The sequence below is a fragment of the Mus caroli genome, chromosome 5 (genome assembly GCF_900094665.2).
Source record: "Mus caroli chromosome 5, CAROLI_EIJ_v1.1, whole genome shotgun sequence".
Taxonomy (NCBI): domain Eukaryota; kingdom Metazoa; phylum Chordata; class Mammalia; order Rodentia; family Muridae; genus Mus; species Mus caroli.
In genome coordinates, this window is record NC_034574.1 from 142,014,584 (window position 1) to 142,038,068 (window position 23,485).

Consider the following 23,485-nt stretch of genomic DNA (forward strand, 5'->3'; position numbering starts at 1 on the left):
AAAAAAAAAAAAAAAGAACTAAGAAAGGAAAGGACCTGGCTGCTCCCAGGTATGGTGGAGGACAAAGCTGTAGGTAAAAGAAAGAACACAGACAGAGGGACATCTGGGAGAGTGGACATGACCCTGAGCCATGTGAGGAGAGGGGAGAAAGAGAGGGGAGAGCCCCACCGACTGAGAGGGGCAGCTTGGGCCACGAGCCTGGCCAGGAGAGTAGATGGAAGGGCCAGATAATCTCAATGGCTGGACTCTACAGCCCTTTTGTTGGAAAAGCTTGGGGTAGAGGCCAGGGTATGCCAGCCAGGAGGTCCCTGTAACAGGGGACTGAGGGGTACAGAGAGAACCTGGCAGCCAGCATCCACTTGGAAGTGTTAAATGGGTACATCAGCCATTTGTCCCAGATTTAAGACCTAACCAAGGTTCTGGCTCACCTTTTGTGTTTGGAGGAATAAGAAATAAAAGTTGTCCCAACCCTGATTAATGCATCGACAACACAATCCATGGCTTAGAGAACATTGCAGAAGAGGGTGCAGGAAGACTTTAAAAGTCAACGGACCAAGAAGTCTGCTTGGAAGGAGAATGTACTCATGAAATCTCAACAATATGGCTGCATACACAAGATTTTGCACAATGAAGCATTGACGGGTGAGTGCCAGTGCGGATGGGGGACATGTTACAAACTCTGCCCCTAGATGAACAGCTACAACCAATAAATGGTTAATGGCTGCTGAAAGAGGGAAGGTCAGTCTTCTCCAGGGAAGAGCCCCCCCCCCCAGGTTATCCAAGCCCAGTGGTTAGCTCTAAGCCTATGTATATCTGAGCAACACTAAACAGGCTCAGTAGGGTGAGTGTGGTGTGTGTGTGTGTGTGTAAACACAATACTCACGCTCAATCAATCAACCAATAAACTTTAAATGGAAAAAATTTGTTCTATAGAGTAGAAAACCCTCCCCATCTTCATTGCTAGTCCTTAAGGGTTTCAAAAGAGCATCGATCACCATGTCAATGTGAAGTGTAATAGCGCTAACCCAGAAAGCCACATTCTTGCACGGATGGCCCAAGAGCTCAGGTTAAAGATAACCCTTGCAGCTTCCTGAAGAGTGGAATGCCTGTGCTCTGAGCTGCAGCAGAAAGCCAGCAGGCACCCCAGGCCCTAGGCTCCTGGCAGATGGGGCAAGCAAAGCGAAGCTTGTGGGCTGGGCCTTGAAGCTGCAATGCTCGCCCTCCCGTGCCTTTAGACTGACTCACTGGCCTGTCAGCAGGCGGTTATTAAATGCTGCCTGCCTGTCTGAAGTCAGGGCTTGCAGCTTTGCTGCAGGCCATCACTTCAGAGGCTGCCCCATCCATCCACCACCCCGGGCACCTCCTGCCCACCATCCCTGGGAGCCTCCATTGATTCACTTCCTGCTCCTGGGTTTGTGCTGGGACACGCAGCCATGACCCCAGGGGCTCTTCTCCTTCCAGGTGCTATTCCTTGGCCTCTCCCAGGTTTGCGGAGCACATTCCTCGAGTTTGTTCCCATTGCCCTTTGGCAGACAACTCGGGAAGGAAGGTTCTGGAGCCAAAGAGCAAATTTCCTTTGCTAAGCACTGGCAGAACTCTCAGTACCTACAGTGCTGCTGGCTGCCTCTTCTAAATACTCTTTCCAGCCTCGGCTAGGCAAGCACTGCCCATGATCTAACAAGCACGGCACCCCTGAAATCTCTCCCACTCTGTCTCCCACCTCGGCATTCGGTGAACTGCTGTGTGCACCATTAACACTATATACCCTTGGTTTTCTGAGTCAGCTAGGTGGCATGGTGTTATCGGGAGTGGGGGTGGGGGGAGCACAAGAAAATGGCCAAGGTCCCAGGTCAGTGTGGGAGGTGAAAGGGACAAGTGTCATTAATGGCTTTCCTTTTTGCAGACCGAATAGGGATGGGAGCAGATGCGTTGTGTGCCAGGTTATCCTGCTGAAGTCATTGGGAAGTCACTTGCAAGAGCCAGTCAGACTTCTCGACCACAGCCTTAAAGCCAGCCAATGTTCCATGGACCTTACTGGAAATTTTTGTTGCAAGGAAAATGAGTTCCTGTTCACAGGACACAGTGTGGATAGCTGCACATTGAGGTACTATGTGGGAAATCCTTCCACGGCCCAGAATGACTGTCTAGAGACAATGGCAGGGAGCATGGTAATAAATTCCTTCTGCTCAGTTCCTATTGTCTAGAAACCCAACCTTGCGTTTTGCATTAATTAGATCATCGGGAGAAAGTCTTCACTGGGCATTAAAAGGCCTTTGGGATGACATATAGGGTAAAAAGTGGAAACGTCGATCCCATAGAGGCGAATAGTTCACAGTCCTGGTTATGGTTCATTCGTGCTGAGTATTGTGGGGTCAGATCATGGGTGTGAAAAGCCAGTATTTTCTTTATTTTATGTGTATTGGTGTTCTACAAGCATGCATGTCAGCGTGCCATGTGTGTGTGCAGTACCTGTGGAGGCCAGAAGAGGGCATCAGATCACCTGGAGTTGTGATCTGCCATGTAGGTTGTCGGGAATCTAACCCAGGTCCTTTGGAAAAGCAGCCAGTGTTCCCAACGGCTGAGCCATCTCTCTAGCCTCTACAACATCATCTTAACGAGTTTCCTTGACAATGAACACTTCAGAGCATACACTGTGAGCCCAACTCAGAATGTTACAGTTCACCCAGATACTTGTTCAGTCCCTGTATCTATTTTTGTTTGTTTGTTTACAGTGCTGGAGAACAAACCCAGCCACTGATGGATGCTAGGGGAGTCTTTCAAAGGAAGTTGGAGGAGGTTAGCAATTTAGCCACTGCCCTGGTTACTTCTCCTCTTCTGCAGAGAAACACCATGACCAAGGCAACTTGTAAAAGAAACCATTTAATTTAGAGGACGGTGTAGCAGAGTCTATGGTCAGCAAGGCAGGAAGCAGGGCAGCAGGCAGGAGCGCTGAAGCATCAGCTTGAGAGCTTACATCTGATCCACAGGTAGGAGGCAGATCAAAAGGGCTTATGGGGAATGGCTTGGGCTTTTGAAACCTCAAAACTCACCCCAGTGACTCAGCTCCTCCAGCAAGGCCACGCCTCCTAATCCTTCTCAAACAGTTCCACCAACTGGGAACCAAGCATTCAAACACATGAACCATGGGAGCCGTTCTCATTCCAACTATCACACCCACCATTAATTATGTGCATGCCCAGAGGGAGAGCTAAGGTTCAGACCTCATCAGACTCTAGCATCTCTGGTCTAAACCCTTGGATAACTTCCCTTTCCTTGCTCACTCCAAAGTTCCCAGGTGCTCCAAAGCTGGCTACTGCTTTTTTTGAGCTTTTCCCAGCCTGGCAGTTAGCTGTTCTAGGCTGAGGCCTGCCTAAGCAAGAGCGCAATCTGTTTTGAGTGAAATGAGAGTGGAGCAGGCCTTTAATCTCAGCACTCAGTAGACCCGAAATGAAACAAAAACAGAGAATGAAAGCCAAGCAGACAGCAGATGCAGGATGAGCTGACCCAGGCTAAATCTGCCACGGGTTCCCTTTAGGGGAAAAAGATGAGAAAGTTGTACATTGGGCAAAATGTGTGTAGCCCAGCCTGCTTTTGACTCATGCCTGTGTGTGCCCAACTTCTCTGGGATATTCTTTCTAGGTTGATAAGAGATAACAACTTCAGAAGGGGGATTTCCCAAACTTTTTGTTTGTTTTTGTTTTTAGCTTTTTGTTTTTGTTGGTTTAGTTTGGTTTGGCTTGGCTTGGCATTTTTTTTTTTTTAAGACAGGTTTTGTGGTTTTTTTTCTATGTAGCCCTGGCTGTCCTGGAACTCAAATTGTTGACTACTCTGGCCTCAAACCACACTTGTTCTTAAGTCATCTCCGCCTGCTGGGTGATGCCCAGCTCAAGGCTGCAAGTACCTAGCTGGCAGGCAAGACCTGGTGCAGACAGGCGACTGAGAGTCATCAACTGGACAAAGTGATCAGCTTTTCTTCACAGAAGAGCAAGCTGTGACAGCGAGGGACATGTGTGGCAAGTGGCCCTTACCAGGGAAAAGGGGAGGCTTTATTACAGGTCCCAGACCGTAACACAGCTGACGCCATGATGGGAGTTTCATTCAGGGCACAGAATTCAGTGTTCATGCAGCAACACCTGCCAAATGAGAGCAAAGACCGAATCCATCAACATCCACAGTTCTGTGAAAGCCCCTGAATGTACTAGCCTTGCTTTTTGGCTTCCGCAGTCCTGATCCTGGCTAACTGTTCTTGCTATCTGAAGTGTGTCAGCCCAGGGTGTGGGTTTTGTGCTTAAAATAAGCTCATCCTGAGAAAGGCTCAGGGCTACACTGTTTTGGGACCCAGTATAGTCACTGGCTGGCTAATAATGACTTCTATTGGCTTAAGACTGTTTGCAGGTAGTCTTCTCTGATGGATACCCCAAAACATTTCAAGAGTGGACACCCTGAAGGCAGTCATGGAAAGTCAGAGTCAAAGCATTGAACAGAGTCAAGGACATCTAGAGACACCAGAAGCTGGAAGAGGCAAACGGACTGATTCTCTCTGGAACCTTTCAAGAGAAAGTAGCTCTGATGATTTCTGACTTGTGGCCTCCAGAGGCGTAGGAAAAACTTACTTCTATTGTTTGAAGCTACCAGTGTGTTATCATTCATTACAGTGTCCCCAGGGGGAGCAGAGGGGGCCATTGTTCTGTCTGCTACACCTACTTCTCTGTTCCCAACCTAGAATTGGCCATTATGAACTTAGGGTCAGATAGGTGCAGGGGTCTCTGGACATGAATAATGGGCCCAGAGAGGCTCTCTTTGCAAGCAGTAATGTAGAGATATTCAGAAAGTCTTAGGGTGGGAGAAGGAGTCCTGCTCACCCTGGGGATGTGCTGGGCAAAGTCTGTGCCCCCATTCCTTGCCAGTTGGTTTGCACAAGCCCTCTCTTATCGCTGCATCTTGGGCTTATAGGGTACCATTCTCTAAACAGGACATGACCTCAGGACTCCACACACCACATTATTCCCACAGACCACTTTACCTTCTTGAGCCCCCTTGGGTTTAGATGATTCTGATCTCTTTAGTCACCTGCTTACCAACCATTCTTCACAATGCCCAACGTGACCAATCCCAGCTTTATGGTTAGAACTCTCTAGTTTTTCCTCTAAGAAGAATGTTCAAGTTTTCAATGATCAGTGTGTTGGTATCAAGAACCAGCTTGGCAGATCTGCTCCAAACTCAGGGATGTCGCACATAGGTGGCATCTGTTGCCAGGGCAACCACATACCTTCCCAGAATCCACTTTCCACACTTACCTGCAAACAGGTTACTTACATCACAGCCTAAAGAAAAGACAGACCCATCCTCGCCTTCGACCCTTTTTTTTCCTTTGTTTTTCTCTCTTTCCCCTCTTTGTCTCCAATAAACCTCTGCTATGTGGAACTGCTTTGTTCTGGTGTGGTCTGTCTGGACACGAGCCACCATTCTACCATATCCAGCAGAATAAGCATCCCACGGTTGGGACTCCACACCCACTAGCAGGACGCTTGACAGGGCCCCTGTGGTGGTGTAACTGGCCCAGCAACCATAAAAATTCTAAAGAGTCACTTATGTGTCTCGATCTGTCAGATTGTTGACACAGTGGACCCCTGAAAAATGGGAATTTCCCCAGAGATCTCATACTGGGAGAATATAAGGCACTAGCCAGTGGGTAGCTTACCTCTGGAGAGAGATTTTGAAGGGTCCTAGGAGTTGGCACAGAACACACCCAGACACCAAACCCTCAGCACAAAGGAGATTTATTTATGCCAGAAGGATCAGGCAGACAGCAATGGCCAACTGACACATGACCGTTTTAAATGCTCTATCTCAGGGAAAGGAGAAAGGGTTTGTCTCTCCCCTGAGAGGGCTGGGGTGATGAGGTAGCCAACTTTACATCATGTAGCCTGTACCGTTTTTATGAAGCAGTGTGGTGGGTTGGCCCAATGCTGCTTGTACTCTAATGCTAATAATTGAGTCCCAAGGCTGGTTGCCTCAGAGCCGAGAATCCACACGTAAGACGCTAAGGACCCTGCCCCCAGGTTATTTCTGACCAGTAAATAAAGATGTGGACAGCTAATAGGTGGGCAGAAGACACATAGGCAGAATTTAGGTTTCCCAGGCTTGGTGTTCAGAGAAGAACCAGGAGGGGGCAAGAGTGCAGGAGAAAGAGGGAGAAGCTACAGTGGATTACGAGAAAAGAAACTGTGGCCCTGGAGGCTGGCCAATGGAAGTTAAGAACAGCCCAGATGGAACATAGTGAGCAATAACTATCAATAGGAAAGTAGATTCTAGCAGCATAGAGGGTAGGTATCTGCCTAGCTTTTGTGCTGTGTAAGGCTTATGATAGATACAAAGATTATGTGTGCCTTTCATCCTGGATCTTATTTTCAACCCTCCCTTGGCTCAGAGATCCCACTATACCGTCTATGGGTGATGGTAGGTGGTGGTCATGGGTGCCTCAGTAGAGAGAGCTCACCAGGATGCTAAGCCTTCTTGGAAAAGACTGGCTCACTCCAGTTACTTTTATTCACTAATCACACAAAATTAATTTGGACTGGGAAAGGTTGCAAGTATCAAAGTCATCTCTCCCTTGCTGTCGGAGAGAGTGCAGACCGCCCGTGCAAAGCTCAGTCCCTTCCGACCATGGCGAGCCAGAATCAGAAGGAAGAACTCTAGGTTTGCCAGGAGTGTCTTAGGACAAAGGTTGGTGCAGCTACAAGCTCTTGTGTAGCACCAAGTGTGGATTCTCCAGGAAGAAAACATTTCCTCGAGGTTCAAACAGACTCAGAACAATTTCTCAGCCTCTCCTGATTAACCCCCAACATAGCAAAAGCTTTGCTGAAACATTTCACTCATAGCCAGACACAAAGGCTACGCATGACTACAGCAGGTGATCACCACGGCAAATAAGAAACTTTTCTGAGCTTTCTCTTCATTAATTCTCAGGCTCCCTCCCCTAATCCTTCCCATGGAACTCACCACACGAACAACTCAATCCCACACCGACCAAATGACTCGTTTTCTTTCTTTCCTTCTCTCTCTTTCCTTTTCTTTCTTTCCTTCTTTCCTTCCTTCCTTCTCTCTCTCTTCCTTCCTTCCTTCCTTCCTTCCTTCCTTCCTTCCTTTCTCTTTTTCTTTGTTTTGTTTGTTTGTTTTGTTGTTTTTCGAATCAGGGTTTCCCTGGCTGTTTTGAAACTCACTCTGTAGACCAGGCTGTAGACCTCAAACTCAGAAATGCACCTGCCTCTGCCTCCCAAGTGTTGGGATTAAAGGCGTGCGCCACCACTGCCTGGCTAGTTTTCTTGATTTGTCCTTAAGCAGCCTTCTAGATGCCAAGATGGCCACACACCGAGGTCGTGCCTGAGGGTGGATTTGTGCTTCCCTCTTGGACTCAGGGCAAGAGCTTCTTTGGGGGCTTTGAAGAAGAACCTCCCTTTCTGCCCTCCATTCCCATCGATTCCTGCCTGCCATTCTCTTTGGGAAGACTTTCTGATCACAGCAGAGAGACACACAAGTTCAAGAACTAATGAAAGGAACAGACGTACAGCTGGAAAAGAATCAGATAAAATGGTTCCACGGCAGGTGTGTCTGGCACCACTCCATTCCTCCTATTGCTTCTAAACCCAACAGTCTGGTCTGAGACTCCTAGGGTATCAGGGTAAGCTCACTCACGCCTGCAGGCAGTGCAGCCCAGTGGTCGGGAGAGCACTCTTATTTCCTTACCTATCCTGGTGTTTGTGGACTCTGTTTAGGGAGTGGGTAGAGCATTGATTTGCCAGAAATACTGTTCCGTGCAAGGCTAATCCTTGAGAGCGCTCAGCTCTGTCCATTTGGGCAGCAGCACCATTATAGACTCTGCTGGAGAGTTTACAGGGATTTATGTCTAACTCTGGCTTCTGAGACACGCCAGGCAAAGGCTGGAGATGGAGCTTAAGGTCTAGCTCACAGTGGGCTTTCCCAGAATCATTCCTTTTCTTGAATATCATCTCTGTACAAAAACTCAGTCCGTCTGGTTTTCCTTTCTTGATGCTGAGGGGACGGCTAAGCAAGGGAAATGCCTGACTCTTCCCTGCCGCCTGCATGTGGATGTTGGGATTCTGCGCTGGCCGCAGCTCCAGGTTGAATTGCGCGGATCTCTGCCTTTGTTACAAGCAGAGCAGAAGAAATCTGAGTTTGTCTCCCGGAAAGGTCCTGCGCTGGGCGCTCGCCTTGCTCCTCTAGGTATATAGCGCCCTCTGTTGGCTACCCAGGCTAAATGCCCCAGGTGTATGTGTTAACCTTTCACCCATTCACCCAATTGCCCATTGCTAAGTGCCAGGCTCTATCTGTCTGGAAGTTCAAGATATAAGAACGCACAAAATGAAATGCTTTTTAAAAATATATATATATATTTCACTGTTGAGTATTTTTTAAAGATGTGTTCTAGCCGGGCGGTGGTGGCGCACGCCTTTGATCCCAGCACTTGGGAGGCAGAAGCAGGCGGATTTCTGAGTTCGAGGCCAGCCTGGTCTACAAAGTGAGTTCCGAGACAGCCAGGGCTACACAGAGAAACCCTGTCTCAAAAAAAAAAAAAAAAAAAAAACCCAAACCAAAAAAAAAAAAAAAAAAAAAAACAAAAAAAAACCCAAACCCAAAAAAAATTGTTTTATTTTTAATTATCTGTGTTTGTGTATGTCTATGTGTGGGTCTGCGCATATGAACACAGATCCCCTGGAATTGGAGTCACACATAGTTGTGAGCCACCTGGTGTGGCTGCTGGAAACTGAATTCTGGTCAACTCCTTTTCTTTAAAAGGTGATACCAGTGCTGGTTGGTGTCTGGATTGGAATGAGTCTCATTTTAAGAAATTTCTGAAGAATAAGGACAAGGGGTCTGAGTGTCAAGTATTCACTTTGGGGGTCATATTTTGCTTTCCAGTGGCTGGACTCTAATGCAGTGCTACACAATGGGTTTAGCTCCTCGGGCGTGGGGGGTGGGAGCAAATACCCTAAGCTCGCTACCTTTCTCTTCCCTTGTCCTACCGCTCTTTTCTTCCCCTCCCAAACTGCAAACCCACCTTTGATTCCTAGCAATGACCATAGAGAAACATTGCTTTTTCTTGCCCCAACCAAGTTCATAAAAACCGGGTTGTGTTCGAGGCGCCCTCTGGAGGCCAACAGGTGTCACTACAACCCCTTCACCAAGCCAATTCGTAAGGGTATGAGAAGCAGTGCTCACCGTTAGAAAGATGGAAAGCAAACTTTTTAGTTTTTTTCTTTGCAGGATTTCTGTGTCCTAATTATTTTTAAAAGATTTATTTATTTTATTTATATGAGTACACCAGAAGAGGGCATTGGATCCCATTACAGATGATTGTGAGCTGGTTGTGGTTGTGTGAGATGGATGTGGTTGCTGGGATTTGAACTCAGAACCTCTGGAAGAGTAGTCAGTGCTCTTAACCTCTGAGCCATCTCTCCAGCCCGTCCTAATTATTTTTAAACTTCTGTTTTAACAGAACACTTTTGTTGAACCCTAATTTACTCACTTAAAGTGCACAATGTAGGTATTGGCATAGGCATACCACCATTGTAAGACCATTGCCCTCTTCCCTAAATAAATCCTAACACACACACCCCAAAAAAGAAATTCTACCGATTAATGGGAATCCCCTATCTCTGACCTCTTATAACCATTAATATGTTTTTTCCTATGGACTTGTCTTTTCTAGACATTCTGTATAATAGGTGGCCTTTTGGTCTGGCTTCTTTTACGAAACAAGCTTTTGTTTCTATCTTGTTTACACCTTAATTTGAATTACCAAATAATTTATCACCCAAAGTGCAACATTTCCAGAAAGATGCTATTCATAATTGTTATGCCACGGCCTAGGGCTACCCATGTCCAGCCAGGGAGGCCATCCCCACATTCAAAGAGAAGAACAGAGTCACCCACGATTCTCCCCAGTCCCCCAGCTGGCCACCACCCCTCCCTAAGTCACAATCACCAAACAGTCTGTTCAGCACCCTCCGGTCTCTCGGAGCACTGCAGTCAATTTACTTCCACGGTTGCTAATGCTGTTTACAGCTGAAGTATGCTTATGATTTATGGGAAGAAACAAGACTAATTTCCCCCAAAGAAATGAGAACCGGCAGTTTTGTTTTTCGTTTTGGGGAACCGTGAAATTTGACGGTGGCGGCAGAGGTGGGGGAGGGGGGGCGCAGACTAGGAAAGAAAGCAGATGCAGAAAGCAACACTGATATGATAAATGGGGAAGGGATGTTAGGAACGATGGGCCATCAGGAAGTTACTCTGGGAGGCTTAATTGGGTGGGCCATGCATGGCGCCTCTGAAAAGGGCAATGTAATTACTTGTTGTTACGTTGTTACGTGCACCTGGCTCACTGGCATCTCTCACTGTGATGGTCTCTGCTGTACAGAAGATCCTCCCTGTTTGTAAGCAAATGCAAATTTTATTATTCTTTAATTATAAGTATGTATTGAGCCGACACAGAAGTTGCACAGACGTTGACCTGTCGCTTGCTTGGTGACAGCGGGTCCATCTGCTGCTGACAAGATAGCTAAAGTCTTTTGCAGCAGACACTCTGACTACCCATTCTTCCTTGCTTCGAGAGGGTTTGGTCAAGCAGCAAAATTTGTCAACAGAGTTGGCACTGGGGGTGGGTGGGTGTCACATGTGTAATATATTCTATCACAAGAAAGGTGCCCTTGTCCTCTGTCACACTGCAAAGCAGATACAGGCTGCCATGGAATGCAGCTATGTAAAGGGAAAAAAATTGTACATTGTAACCAAAATCTCTCTCTCTCTCTCTCTCTCTCTCTCTCTCTCTCTCTCTCTCACACACACACACACACACACACACACACACACACACACACACACACACGCGCGCGCGCACATGCACCCTAGGCTCTTAGCAGACTAAATTCTTTAAGGAATTGAATAATTAGACCAAGATTCTGAATTCACTAATGAGGCCATTTGGACCACCTGCCGTAGCGATCGCCCTCTGCAGAGCCTGACTTCGCAGGGTTCCAGGAGAAGACTTAGGACCGCAAACCTCCAAACCAAGGAGTCCAGTTCTGGTCCCCACATGCGAACGCGCCCTCCTGGTGTCCCTAGCAGCCTTTGTTTGTGTGTGTTTTGTGTCTGGGCTCATCCATCTGGCTCCCCTTCTGCCACCTTTCCCTTCTGTTTACACCCACCATTCTCAATTTGTCTTCCAGCTCTTTCTGCACCAATTACGCTATAGACAGATTTAGTCTATTTCTGAGCCAGCTGCTCAAATACGCCCTTTTCTGCATTGAAAAATACTCAGAGCAGGCCCCCGGCCACCCACGAGGATTCCCAGACTCGGAGTCTGGAAGAAATTCACAGAAACTTTTCTGATTCTGGTGCTTTCCCCCAAATTCATTCATTGGGAACAAAGAAAAAAGGGGGGTATTGATTTTCCAAGAGTATAAAGATATGGATGCCAGCTAGAGGCCCCAAGGGTTGTGCAGCCAAAAAATGAGAGGACTAGACCCACTTGGAGCAGGTCTTTCCTGATACTGTACTCTGCAAGAGTTTGGCCACGCCTTCTGAGAACAAGGAGCCACTGACCACTGATGGCGCCTTGCAGGAAGAGCTGGGCCCCGCCCTCAAGGTCACGAGCTGTTGGCGCTTATTCCGGGTGCTGTTTGTGCAAATGCCTTTGTGTTTTCAAGCATGCTTAAGACAGGAGCATCTTTGCCATCATCTTCGAGGTCTAGAAAAAGGGGTCCTTTGAAATGGGTGTGATGTTCCAAGGAGGAGAAGCCCCCTCCATCACTGTCCCAAGACGGGTCTAGAAGAGTTCTGACAGGGTAGGGGCCTCATGCTCCAGGATGGCTTGTTCATAGGAGAGCTGCATATTCCTTTCAGAGCCATCCATGCACACAAAGATCCCCGACTCCCCACAGAGGAGTAAGCCCCAAAATCCACCGTGCAGCCGGGCAGTAGTGGCGCACGCGTTTAATCCCAGCACTTTGAAGGCAGATGCAGGCGGATTTCTGAGTTCGAGGCCAGCCTGGTCTACAAAGTGAGTCCCAGGACAGCCAGGGCTACACAGAGAAACCCTGTCTCACAAACAAACAAACAACAACAACAAATCCACCGTGAAAATTAATTCTATCAGGTCCTAGGCATCTGTGCCCTGCTCAATTCCATGCAAGGAATGACCCCACGCAGCTGCCACCCACTCTGGAGCAGAGCATGGTCTCCCTTTGTCCTCTGACATTCCCTGCTCCCCAGATGGTTGCTCTTCAAGCTGCTAGGGGAGCACATGCAGAATGTCCCACCTGTCTCCAGGTATGGGAAACCAAGTCTAAGGCACCACAGCAGAAGGGGACCATTATGCCTGGGACCAGATGGAATACCTACAAGCTACTTATATGTAAAAGTATCTATTATGTGCCCGATGTAATTGTTGTCTTCTATGGTTCCTGCCTCCTTCTGCTAACCTAGGCCTAGTCCTGGAAGCTTCTAGCCTCTGTACAATCTTATCTAGGCCTGGAAGGTTTTCAGCCTCTGAGACCTGCTGCTAAATAAGCTCACCCTTTCTTGTTGTTTCTGAGCTCTGGCTATTCTGGCTCAAACTCCTCTCCCAGCTGACTTATTCAATCTGGCTTTTCTCTTAGTCTCTGAATTGCTCTGCTTGGCCTTGAACTAACTTTAGCAATCTGTTCTAATCTTTGGGCTCCTTCTCATTCTCTTGCTCCTTCTGTCTTTATCTGTGTTTAGCTTGTTCTCTTCAATCTGTCTCTGTAAAACTCTCCCAGTAACACTGCCTCCTCCTCCCTCTCAGTGCTGCTCCACTTTCCTTCTCAACTCTACTGCACTATTCTCCACCGATTCTAGTGACTTCCTGCTTTGTACTGTCTTACTCCTGTCCTGTCTGTCTCTCCTTTAAGTAGCTTCCCTTTCCTCTCTTCTCCTGAGAGTTGGGCATATCCTATTCTGTCAGATCTTTCTCTGATTCATCACATTGTCTGCCACTCAGACATCTCTTTCAAACATGGGTGCTTCCTTCTACAAACTGACTTTAGCTTCAGTGTTTGGGATTAAAGATGTGTGCTAAGAGTTGAGCCACACCCTAAGTAGAAGCAGGTTCAAATATCCTGTCACACCTATGGGCAGCACGAAGACCTCTGGTCAAGCCCAAAGGCAGGAAGGATCTGGTCCAGTACTGACCCAGGTCACTCCAGGAGTTGTTGGTGCAAGGATATCTGAAGGAGAAGAATGCAGAATCGCTGACTGTAGGATAAACCCAAGGATCAAGCCTCCTAACTCCGACTAGCTCCTGTGCACCCTGATCAACATTTCAAGAAATATATTACACACATTACACGTATGTCTGCATGTGTATGCTTGTACACAGGCACCACACACATACACACACACACACACACACCTGGTATTGTTCTGAGCCATGAGGTGCTTCCTGCATCGGGGAGCAGCATCTATGAAGACACATAAGGCAGATCTCTGTGTATCAGTTTCTCAAAGTGAGATCCATGTATGTGTTACGTCAATGGCTCTGTGAAGGGTTAGAAATGCAGGCTCCCAGGCTCCACCCACACCTCGGAAAGCACCCTGCCCTCTAACAAGATGCTCTTATGATTTAGGCCCATATAAATATCAAGACTATTCTAGAGGTTCTATTCTGCTCCTAACAAACGCCATGAGCTAGAATTCCCTAAGCTTCAAGAGCTCAGAGAACTTGCTTGTAACGCTGCATAAGAGAACGCAGAAGCAATGGGATTTGATTCTAGAACAGAGGGCCATTGCTTTAATCAGAGCCCTTTCTTGTTAGGTATATGTGCCTCAGTATGAACCTTTTACTATAAAGACCAAGTGCAGGGGTTGATTTGGTTTGTTTTAACACACACATACACACATGAGAGAGAGAGAGAGAGAGAGAGAGAGAGAGAGAGAGAGAGAGAGAGAGAGAGAGAGAGAGATTTTAAAAGTGGGTTGAAGAGGTAAATTGGAGGCTAAGGGCACTGACTATTCTTCCAGAAGCCTGTACCAATATTTCCTTTCCTACTTACAGTCCCTACTCCTGTTCCCACCTAAGCAACTGAAGCCCCCGGTGGAGCTCTACCCTGAAGATATAAATGCATTTAAATTGTTCTCATATGCCTCCTATTGTATTTGAGCATGGTGACCTGGAGCTGGCAGCAAAGTTTGTCAATCAGCTCAAAGGGGAGTCCAGAAGAGTGGCACAGGACTGGCTGAAGGAGGCCTGTATGACCCTAGAAACTAAGCAGATAGTGGAGATCCTGACTGCGTACGCCAGCGCCGTAGGAATAGGAACCACTCAAGTACAGCAAGAGCAAGGCCTAGGAAGAGTTGTGTAATGTCATATTTCATATCAAAGAAAATCAGCATTGGTATCTGCAGGCTTTGCAACAAGGGTCCCAGAATTGTCCAGAAGTGAGCAGGTTCCAAGTCCTGTGTGAGATGTTAACACCTGTTGCATCTACCGTCCTTACACTGCTATCATGCCAATGAACTCCAGGAGGCTTTATTTGCAACTTGTGTAACACTTCCTGTTTTTTAGGTTTTACTGATCAGGCTTGTGAGCCACTCAAAATAATGTTTGTGATCCCTACTATTGATTCTGCCCTAGGGTAACTCACAACCTTCTGTAACTCGAGTTTGAAGAGATCTGTTGCCCTCTTCTGGCCTTCGTGGATGCTGTATTCATGTGGCACACAGACATTGTGATGGTTTGTATATGCTTGGCCCAGAGAGTGGCATTATTAGGAGGTATGGCTTTATTGGAGTTGGTGTGGCACTGTGGGTATAGGCTTTAAGACCCTCATCCTAGCTGCCTGGGAGTCAGTAAACTCTAAGACAGAAGCTGGTACCAGGAGTGGGGTATTGCTGTGAAAGGCCTGATCATGCTTTTGTCTGGAATAATGTGTATTTTGGGACTTTGGATTTGAAAAGAAGTGAAATTTTTAAGTGGGGGCTTAATGAGCTACCCTAGTGAATATGAAAGACTCTGTTACTGTGAGTGATTTCAACTATGCAGACCTGGCCCAAGAGGTCTCAGAAGAGAATTTCAGTATGTGGTGTAGAGACTATTTTTGTGGTATTTTGGTGGAGAATGTGGCTGTTTTCTGTCCTTGTCTGAAGAGTCTACCTGAGGCTAAGGTAAAGAGAGTAATATTAATTGCATTAACAAAGGAAATCTCAAAAAAAAAAAAAAAAAAAAGTCCATCATAGACTTTGTTCTCTGGTTAAGTCTCATGAAGAGCATTTGAACAAGAGTAGCAAGCTTAAAAAGGAAATATATAAAATTCATGACTCAAGTATTAAAGGGACACCAGGAAGTGAAATGGAACTGAATACTGTGTTCTAGGAGATAACAGATTAAGAGACTTTGGGGTAAGATCCTACCAAGCTAAATTTAGGCTCAGGTACGGTGGTACACACCTTGAGTCCCAGGAGACAAAGCAATGCAGATCTCTGTTCAAGGTCAATCTACAGAGCAAGATCCAGGGCAGCCAAGCTTAGGCAGTGAAGGAGTTAGAAAACAGAAAGCTAATGATAATGTAATAGAACAAGGGGGCCATGTTTCAGCTCCTGCAAGGAGGAGAACTCATCATCTTTGGCCATGTGCCTCTTGCTCAAGAGTCAATAAAAGAAGGGAGTGCTGGGACAATTGATGCTGGTTAGCTGGAGTTAAGAAATTAGTGGTGATTAAGAAGAGACCAGCATTGCTGAGGTGAAATCTTCTGGGAAGTGTTTTCTGAGGGCACAAAGAAGCTGTCTTCCAGAAATACCCAAGATTGTACCTCATGCTGCAGCCATACTTGGTAATGTGTAAGAGTTACCCAGGTGGAACTGGTTTTGAAGGCATGAAGGTGTCATGAAGAGCACCTGAGGCTTGGCACTGTGAGAGACCATGGAAGGCCAATGGTGAAGGTATAGCCTCAATTGTAGTTGATGACCCAGAACTGAAGGGGTCATGCAAAGAAGTTGAGGCTTAGCACCATGAAGAGAGCATATGAGAGGCTATTGATAAAGCAGAAGACCCCAGCATATTGGAGATGCCAGTACCATGGGAAAATCACCAAGAACAGCAGCAGCAGTGAAGTAGATCAAACTGAGCTTAGAGTGCTACAGAGGACGGAGCTGGAGAAGTGATGCCAGCCCTATGGAGGAGCCCAGAAGTTCGTGTGTGGATCCCAGATATTGAAACAAGAAGCTGTAACACTGAAGTTGTATTGGAGACCCAAAGATGTTAAAGATGCCAGAGCTGTGGGATACCTGCCAAGGAAGTTGCTAACAGGGAGTGGAACCAGCCTAGTAGAAAGAAGTTTGTTGCAGTCAACAAAGATGAAAAAGGAGCTGGAGATCTGAAGATCACCTTGAAATCAGACATGGAGATGCAGAGTTTGGAGTTTGCCCAGCTGGTTTTCTGTTTTGCCTGGGGATTACAGTTAAGTGATTGGATGAATCTCGGAAGAGACTTTGAACTTTGGACTTTTAACATTGTTAAGACTGCTATAGACTATGGAGACTTTGGAAGTTGGACTAAATGTACTTTTTTATTATGCTATGGCTACATATGGCCCTCATAGACTCAAGTGTTTGAACAAGCCAATGGGGGTCAGGGAGTGGAATATGATGGTTTGTATATGATTGGCCCAGGGAGTGGCACTATTTGGAGGTGTGGCCTTGTTGGAGTAGATGTGTCACTGTTGGCATGGGCTTTAAGATCCTACTCTGGCTAGCTGGAGGCCAGTATTCTGCTAGCAGCCTTAAGATGAAGATGTAGAACTCTCAGCTCTGCCTGCACCATGCCTGCTTGGATACTGCCATGTTCCTGCCTTGTTGATAATGGACTGAACCTCTGAACCTGTAAGTCAGCCCCAATTAAATGTTGTCCTTTATAAGACTTGACTTGGTCATGGTATCTGTTCACAGCAGTAAAACCCTAAGACACATATCACCAAAGGAAGTCAGGACTGGAACTCAAGCAGGTCAAGAAGCAGGAGCTGATGCAGAGGCCATGGAGGGATGTTACTTACTGGCTTGCTTCCCCTGGCTTGCTCATCTTGCTTTCTTATAGAACCCAAGACTACCAGCCCAAGGATAGCAACACCCACAAGGGGTCCTCTCCCCCTTGATCACTAATTGAGAAAATGCCTTACAGCTGGATCTCATGGAGGCATTTCCTCAACTGAAGCTCCTTTCTCTGTGATAACTCCAGCTTGTGTCAAGTTGACACACAAAACCAGCCAGTACACATATATACAGGCAAAACACCCATATACATAAAATAAAAAACCATATCTTCTTTTAAAAGTGATTTCTAGGATTTGGCTTTGCAGATGTTGCTGTCCCCTGCCACCGCTTGCTGCAGCAGTCAACCCCACAGTGATGGAAGGATGAACTGAGCAGGAGGTCTGCTCTGCTCAGCATCCTGCTGCTAAGGTTTGAAATGGATCAAATGTAGCAAACACGGGTTCTGCTTGGAATCTCCCCACATTGTGTATGATGCCTTTGGTCCATCAGGCCTGTTCTGCCTTTTTGGGTTTGGTTTTGCTGTTTGTTTTTTCAAGACAGAGTTTCTCTGTGTAGCCCTGGCTATCCTATAACTCACTCTGGAACTGAGATCTGCCTCCTTCTGCCTCCCGACTGTTGGGATCAAAGGTGTGTGCCACCACTACCTGGCTTCTGTTCTGCTTTTCATGGGAATCAAAATGCATGTGATGTGACAACCTGCCGGACGCTAGGAGATCATTGGATGAAGGCAGTGGCTGCTGGAAAGAGGCGTTTGAGACTCACTGTTTGTGAAAGGGTTAATCTATTCATCTTGGGGACATTATTTCAGCACTTGAGGAGTTCATGCTCATTGGATAGCCAAACTGCTTAAGAGGAGAATTAAACATGTTTTAATTATAAATGTGCTTTGGAATGCTCGAGGGAAGCTAATTAGCTATGTTCTAAAGCCCTCTGACAAATGATTGTCTGGGTTTACACAGGGATGTTGGTTACTTTCCTGTTGCTGCGATAAAGATAGACCGTCTAAACCAACCGAGAGGAGGAAGAGTTTAGTTGACTCGTGACTCCAGCTGCACGGTAGCAAGCAGGAAACTGCTCACCTACTCAGCCACAAGCCTGAAGCAGAGAGCCAACAGGAAGTGGGACAAGACTATAAGTGGCCAAAGCCCACCCCCAAGGAACACACTTCCTCCAGCAAGGCTCCACCTCCTAAAGTTCCGCATCCCCCTGAAACAGTGCCACCTACTGGAGACAACCTGGTCAAATATAAAAGCCTATGGGGGACATTCTCCTTCACACCACCATGAATAGATTTGCAAGCAAAATAATATTTATTAGGTTTTGAAGGGACCCCAACCAGCCTAAGCACTGAAGACATGGTTCTCAAAGGCCTTGCCCCCACACTCTCCCCTATTCCCTCTGCCTTGCTAGAAACCATTAGATCATATTCCTAAAGCTAGCCCCCAAGGCCTATTCCCTTATTTGACCACTTCCTCCTCTTGAGGCTGACCACCGAGGTCCAGCTATCAAAGTATTGGAGTCCAGCAATCAAAAGCCCCTTTGGCTCACCTGATTAGCATGCCCAATTAAAATTAAACACCTCATTCTAACACAGTACAGTGGTTTGAATATGCTTGGCCCAGAGACTGGCACTATTAGGAGGTGTGGCCTTGTTGGTGTGAATTTCTTGGAGGAAGTGTGTCACTGTGGGGTGGGCTTTGAGAAGCTCCTCCTAGCTTCCTGGGGACAGTCATCTGTTTACCTTTGAAACAAGGTGTAGAACTCTTAGCATCTCCTGCGCCATGCCTGTCTGGATGCTGCCCATGCTCCCACCTTGATGATAATGGACTGAACCTCAGAACCTGTAAGCCAGCCCCAATTAAACTCTTTATAAGAGTTGCCTTGGTTGTGGTGTCTGTTCACAGCAATGGAAAACCTAAGAAGACACATGGGGTTTCCCCCTTTGCCTTTATAAACTGCCATTTTCCTATGGGCCACATCTTCATGGTTTAACTTTAAAACTTTTCAAAATTTGGATTTTAGGCTACATGGCTTTAAAGTTTTTGAAGTTTAATTTTTACACCAAAGTCATCTTCTCTGTGCTTTTAGGTCAGGAGAGGAGTGTTATATGACAAAGGCAGAGAGAGGGAAGTAGGCTGTGTAATTCCCTGGGCACATTTAAAAAAATCTTCTTCTTCTATCATCCTTTCACCCTTGGAAGGAGAAAAGGCAGCTTGTAGGATCAGTGTACCAGGGGTGACAGCCGTATTACCAGCCTCCCGTTGTCCCTGGCTAATGAGTGGCATGCCTCTATCCTGTGGCCTGAGCTAGCTCGTCTCCTGTGGCCCTGCCTCCAGCATGAAATCCATCTTTCCCTGTGAGCTGCTGTCACCTCAGGTTCGGTGACAGCAGGTTCAACGCCTATGACAGTCCTCTCCTGAGTGACCATCCTGTCACCTGGCATCCTTATCATCATCCCCACTTTTATTTAGCCAACTCTTCTTTAAAGGCTTTCTTGCCCCAGTCAGAGGTCCATTGCTTACTTCCAGACCATGGGAGAAGGAGGGATTTTAAAAATGGAGGTGGGCTGGGTGGTGGCGCACGCCTTTAATCCCAGCACTTGAGAGGTAGAGGCAGGTGGACCTCTATGAGTTCAAGGCCAGCCTGGTCTACAGAGTGAGTTCCAGGAAGCAGAGGCTATACAGAGAAACCATGCCCCGAAATCACACCCCCTCCAAAGTGGGGGGGGGGGACAGAGATGGAAGTTACCCACTATGAGATTCATCCTTCCAATGCATTTTTTTAATAGTACAATTGTACCTTGCTATTTTCAGGAGATTGGTTCTAGAACTTTTATGGTACCCAAATCCAATAAAGTGAGGCTCCTTATTAAAAAACAGCCAGCTCTTTGCGTAGAGCTGATGCACACATACCCTCCTAGATCTTAAATCATCTGCAGATTACACACACTGCCTAATGAAGCGGGACTACTAAGCGTACAGTCTTTTGTTCGTGGACTAATAACAAGAGAAACGTCTGCAAATGCTCGATACAAATGTTTGCACAGTGGTTGGTTGAATCTGTGGATGTGGAGGGATGGCTGAATAGCCACAGATCCTTTTCAACAATAACCAATATCTAATTCCAGAACATTTCCCTTGCCCCCAAAGGAACCCTAGACAGTGTATGCTCTTGATACTTAGTAGTGTATCATGTCCAGAGGAGTCTCCATCCAAATCCTGACTGTCACACTGGAGTAGATTGTGCCTCAGAATCCAAACCTCAGTTCTTTTACCTCCCATTTTGTGGTCTTGAGATTCCCAGTGTCCAGTTCAGTCATAGATGAGAACTGTGACATGTAAAAGCAACTAAACTAAAGCAGATAGATGAGCTGGTATGATTGGGGAATCAATAAGCTTAAATTGGTGATTTATAACTTCTGCTCTGATCAGATAACTCCTCTGTGTCTCTTTGAATTAAAGTTTCAGTTCTGAAACTTGTACAGATTTGCAATCTGGGGCTGGAGAGATGGCTCAGCAGTTAAGAGCACTGACTGTTCTTCCAAAGGACCTGAGTTCAAATCCCAGCAACCACATGGTAGCTTATAACCATCCACAATGAGATCTGATGCCCTCTTCTGGTGCGTCTGAAGACAGATACAGTGTACTTAGATATAATAATAAATAAACCTATTTTTAAAAAGCTTAAAAAACAAATTTGCAATCTGCAAGAAATAATACCGAGGGATCAATGTCACAATGCCTGGGATATTGCTATTGATAACCCATATATTGCCGTCCACAACCAGATATTACCATTCATTGTACAGTTAGTATCCCAGCATCCAGGATCCCTCCCACTGTCCTTTAGCGTCCCACCTTTTCAGGAATCCCCAGAAACTCCTCACTAGTGTTGCCTTTCCTGCATCCACATTGTCTCAGTGCTATCTTTCAAGAGCAGTTTTTTATTCAGCAGTTGGATTTCCACCCATGTTGTATGGATATCCATAATTCGTTCCTCCTCTTTGCTGTATAGATACAGCACAGCTTATTTAACCAGCTTCCCATTCAGGCTATTTCTGGCTTGTTTTGCATTCGGGCTATTCCTATAGTGTGAATGCATGCAGACTGCTCAGTTTGGAAAGAATTCATCAGTGACTTTGTACATCTCAGAGGGCTCACAGCTACATCTACCATGCAATAGCTTTCTTTGGGAGGTGAAGCTTATTCACCTCATCTTAGAGTTGGCAGAATAAGCTTGCATGGTTTCCTAGAAGTCACATGACAAGCTAGCAGCTGGGTCATATGAGTAAATACGCTGTGCCTGTCTCCACATAGAAACTCAGTCACAAACAGTTCCAGATACTAAATTCTAGGGATGCAAAAAGGATGAAAGTTTGGTCCTTAATGGGCTTGCAGGAGAGTTGGGAATCATGGGCCCAGAGCATCAATACAACACATGCACGGACCATAAAGATAAGCATTGTAATTGCACAGAGTGGGGCCTAAACCACAGGGGGACCGTGGCTGGGCATGGGGAGGTGTGACCTCAGTGGGGGGAGATGGTGTGAGTACCCTGCAGCACAGATGGATTCCTCTGAAATTTTCCACTGAGGAAAAAAAAATGCCCTCTGGAAAGATTTATCGTCCTGGGCTGATGTTGGGTAGATAGTTTTATTTCCGTGACTAGTCAAATCTACAGGATCAGCAGAGCCTAGTAGGGACAGACCCAGAGAAATGCTTCCTTCATGATTCAGATGGAATGAGGAAATCATGTTCTTTGCTAATAATACCCCAAGACCCAAATGTCAGGGGCTACAGTATAAAGGAACACAAATAAATCTTACACACTCAAACTCCCAGGCTGACACTGGAAAGCAAGCACTGCTGTGTGGTGCACGTGCTGGCCAGGTTGTCAGCGCCATGGGAGCCACCCAGCACACACCTCTATGACAACCGCTCCTTTGGCCTGGGGAGAGGTGGGTGGCAGTGATTGGTCCATGCTGGGGGTATACAACATGTTTCTCATATAAACCAGTGTTGCCTTCCCTAGTTCTCTAAGGAGAGAGTACGGACCACCGGAGAGTGAAGAACCTGCCCAGGACTGCTACAACATGCAGGGCTTTCGGATCGCCTTTATAGGGGTGACAGGGAACGAAGCCACACTGAGATCGGGTGGGTGCTGGGCACTAACAGAGCTGTATCAATGGCCAGGAAACCCAGTATGTTTCTTATATATCCTGAGGAGCAGGTTAGCTAATCTCTGTAGAGGTCTCCGTAGGGAGTAGCCTCAGGCTGCAGTCATTCTGGAGAAAGAAGCTGCGGTTGATGTGTATGGTGCATGCTGTCCACATCTGTACTGGACCAGGAGAAGACCTAGTCACCCCCAGGGGTCTGAGGCACTGGAGTCCTTGACATGGCTGGGCTCCAGTCAATATTCTCTCACTCAGGACCTCATCTGTCTGCCACACAAAACCACTTAGGCACTGGGCCCAGAACTGTGTATCTTGGAGGGAACCATGAAATGTTGTTTACCTAAAAAGGAAGTGGAGAGAGTCAATGACACTTGGCTGGTCCAGTGTGTTAGTGATGTTGGAGCCACAGAGACCAGGGGCTTATTCACTAAGGCCTTGGTGATAGAGCCTCCATGGAATGGGTTTGGTAGGGGTATCAGCAAAGCCAGGATCATGGAGAAAGGTGCAATTGTTTTCTGCCCCCAGAGAGGTCTTCAGTGGGACATAGACATGCAGACAGAGGCGCAAGCCAACCAGGCTCCGGAGCCACCAAGATGGATACAAAGGCAGAAACTGGCAAGGGTTCCAAGCTGTGCTGGAACAGATTTTGGAAGTTTCAGGAGGATCTGGGAAGACATTAAGCCTAGAGAATAGAGACTCCAACATTATCCAACAAGCTGATCTTGGAGCCACTAAACTGTGTGTTCCTGCAGGCATGTGTGTATAATATCTGTACCACCAGCATCTCTCTGTTCACTAAAGCTGTGCTCTCCCGGGTAACAGATTTAGAATTTATTCCGGGAGTACTTGTGACATCTCAGAGTGAGGAGACAGAACTAGCTGGGCACAGCAAGCGCAGAATGATGGATGCCAATCAAGAAGCAGTCTGAAGAACCATAGACCAAGGATGTGTGAATTCTAGTCAGTGAGAAGGAAGGTAGGAGGAGCTAAGAGCTAGGGCAATGACTCTTGTTGGGGGAACACTGTGTGAAGGTGTGTCTCTGTCTAAGGAATTCTCTGATTGGCTTCAACAAAGAGTTGACGGCCAATAGCTGGGCAGGATAGGGAAGACGGGAGTTCTGGTCTAAGAGAGGCTCTCTGGGAGAAGAAGCTGAGGCAGGAGGATTTACCAGTGTCACACGGAGGAGATGGGACATGCCTCCTGTGAGAGAGGCCACGTAGCAGACATGG